General features: G+C 39.7%; 1 protein-coding gene across 7 annotated transcripts in view; it reads left to right on the top strand.

Moving 5' to 3' along the window:
* The window catches only part of IFT80 (intraflagellar transport 80), a 55,140-nt gene that overhangs the window by 13,884 nt on the left and 38,160 nt on the right, over positions 1 to 3,096 (top strand). The gene's annotated exons all lie outside the window — the stretch shown is intronic.

Here is a 3,096-nt window from a genome sequence, read left to right as displayed (position 1 = left end):
GCTTGTAGGTTAGTTCCTCTGAACTTTAAAACTTCTAACAGCCCTTGGTTCATCTATCTATTTAACCCAGTAACTAACTGAGAATATGCAAGCAGTCCTACTGAACTGAAAGGATCCCTGCACTTAAGTTCTTTGTTGAACTGGGGCATTGGAGACCTAACCTTGATCTTGACTTTGTCACTACAGTTTTATGCATACTAGAGCATTCATGTTGTTGAAGTCAATTTAAAATCACATTATTTTGAAGTGCAACAGTATAAGCTGCAAATACATATTTATACAAATGAAGTTTGATATTTTTAAATGCTATTTTTTATAATCATAATTTCTAACATTTTTATACTATTTCAGTGAAGATACTGAGCTAGATTTTGTTTTTCAGACTTCATACATTGAGATCATGTGACCTTCTGACATTTTTTAAGAAACCACATGCACCTGGGTTTGGGTTAAATGTCAGACCCTTATCTCTTTCTAAAACAAATTATCTAAATTCTTTTAACCTGTTGAAGGCATTCTAACCACAGGAGTGAATGTAAAATGTATTTGTTCTGTTAAGGAAGTTCATATTCAGATGTAATATTTTCATGCTTACAATGTAAAAAGATAAGCCAATTGAACTGTAATTTTTGAAAAAAAAAATTGAAGCATACACACTTCACTATTTTTCAGTTGATATGTTTTAAACTTTTTTACATTTAACAGTGCTTTTCTGACATTTGATGAAGCTTATAAAGTAGGACACGTTTTAGTTTGAAATATGCAAGCTGAATTTTCATTGATTTCTTAGAGTTTCTGGTACACTATAGAAGTACAGTTGAGTCCCCATGGAATAATTGTTTTTTGTATTTGTGTTTTAAGGTAAGATCCTGTGAGGCTCAGAAAGCCTTTAAACTTTAAATTTACAGGATCAGATTCCCACAGACCCCTCTGTAAGCTACTGACATACCTGGTATCAGGATAGGATTCTGCAGAAATTGTTGTTTGAGAAAGGTATATCATGTCTGAGCTAATTTTTCACTTCCTTTTATCATCTCCTTAAGAAATGAAAGGATTACCATTGCTAACATTCTTTCTACTTGTTCCAGTCTTTGTATTAGAAATAAATTTTCAGGCTCTTATCTTTGGGTGATGGTCCACATGCCTATTCTATCTTTGGATTTTTACTCACTCCAGAAACACGAACATACATTTTTCCCTTTTTTAGCTCTCTCAGTACTTATATGGAGGGCTCTGGTCTCATGTCTTTCTATTGTGCCGATGCATGGAATAAAGCTACTGTGACCCCATAGCCTCTACTGCCTTCAGCCTTGAGCTGTAATATTGTTGTTATGGCTGCGTTGTTCTTTGAGCCTGATCTCACTTATTCATCCTTAGATTATCTTAATATTCTTTCTTTTGTTCCTCCTTTTTTCTTAAACTGAAAGCATTTTTAAAAAATTGCTGTGTTTGCAATCCTTTGGGCTTCTGGCTGACACTATGTGTTCTAATGTGTACTATGTGACACTAATGTGTACTAATACATTTTGATGAGGTAATTTTTTTTCATGGATCTCTTTGGTATATGTTGGTAACCCACACGATTATACTTAAAGCAGGATTTATCTGTGTATTCTGTGATGTATACGTTGCAGCTTTACACTGTGTTCAAAGTGTCTCTGTTCTTTCGGAGAGAGCCACAGAACTGCGAAGAGTAAGATGTATCGAATGTCCACATTTAAAAGAAAAGATGGCTCTACCAGCACAAATTTTTACGGTGCTTTGCAGATTCTGACACTAAGATTATTTGGGGTGAGGTCTGTAGTGTTAGTGGTGCCACCTGCACTAACCAAGTCCTTCAGGCCAAAAATCCTGGGACCCATGCTGAGCCCACAGTTGCATAGCCTCTCTTGAAATGTCTGTCTAAAACTGCTGCTGCTGGGGTTTGTAAACCACTGCCTCTCTAAACCTCAAAGTCCTCTGCGGAGTCAAAGGTATTGGTCAAGCTGACAATTAAGTAAAGTGCAGTTCTGCCTTCCTCACTACAATCAAGATTATTCTGCAGCACTATTTCTTTAGTTTATCTGTGAAGCTGACTGCTTTGCTGATAACTACTCTTACTCCAAGATCTGAGAATCTTCAGAGAAAGCAAGTAAGCAAGCCTCATGGATCCCACCCTAAGTATTTCATTGCTAGAGCACCTACTTCGATCCTGGTAACTAATGCACTACTCTGGTGTCCCTAATTCCAGTCAAGACACAAGTAATTCCTTGTGAGAAAGTCATATTTTAAATCTACAGGATGACTTTATTTCTTGTGCCATGAAAACTTACTTTCTTGAAGAGCATTTGGTGAAGGACATCACCATAACCTTTATGAAAATACACATATGTTGTGCAGACCAAGTCAATGCTGTCCATGTGCTTTTGATTCTCGGTGAAGCCATGACTTCCCATTAAAGAGCATGACACTTCTTTATCATTTAAATATCGTTATCCACAAGCCCATTGTTTCTGTGCCACACATTCTCGGGCAAAGAAGGGAAGAGATCAGCATGGCTGAGACGAGAGATGCTGGTCAAACTAAGGAGGAAGAGGGAACTGCACAGGCAGTGGAAGCAGGGACAGGCATCCTGGGAAGAGTATAGGGACGTGGTCAGGTTGTGCAGGAATGGGGTCAGGAAGGCCAAGGCGCGGCTGGAGCTAAACTTGGCTAGGGATGCAAAGAATAATAAGAAGGGTTTCTACAGGTCTATCAGCCGGAAAAGGATGGTTAAAGAAAGCGTACCCCCGCTGATGAGCGAGACCGGCAAGCTGGTAACAGCAGATGAGGAGAAGGCTGAGGTACTCAACACATTTTTGCCTCAGTCTTCCCTGGCAACCTCTCTCCTCACCCCTCCGGAGCTGATGGATGGCATGAAGGGGACTGGGAGGGCAAAACCCCTTCTGCTGTAGGAGAAGATCAGGTTCGTGACCACCTGAGGAACCTGAATGCACGTAAGTCCATGGGACCTGATGAGATGCATCCCAGAGTCCTGAGGGAATTGGCCGATGTAGTCACCAAGGCACTCTCCATGATATTTGAAAAGTCATGGCAGTCAGGTGAAGTCCCTGGTGA

Source organism: Egretta garzetta, unplaced genomic scaffold (genome assembly GCF_000687185.1).
Source record: "Egretta garzetta isolate BGI_Z169 unplaced genomic scaffold, ASM68718v1 scaffold172, whole genome shotgun sequence".
NCBI lineage: Eukaryota > Metazoa > Chordata > Aves > Pelecaniformes > Ardeidae > Egretta > Egretta garzetta.
The sequence above is the reverse complement of the archived record's forward strand: the minus strand, read 5'-3'. Positions and strand labels throughout refer to the sequence as shown.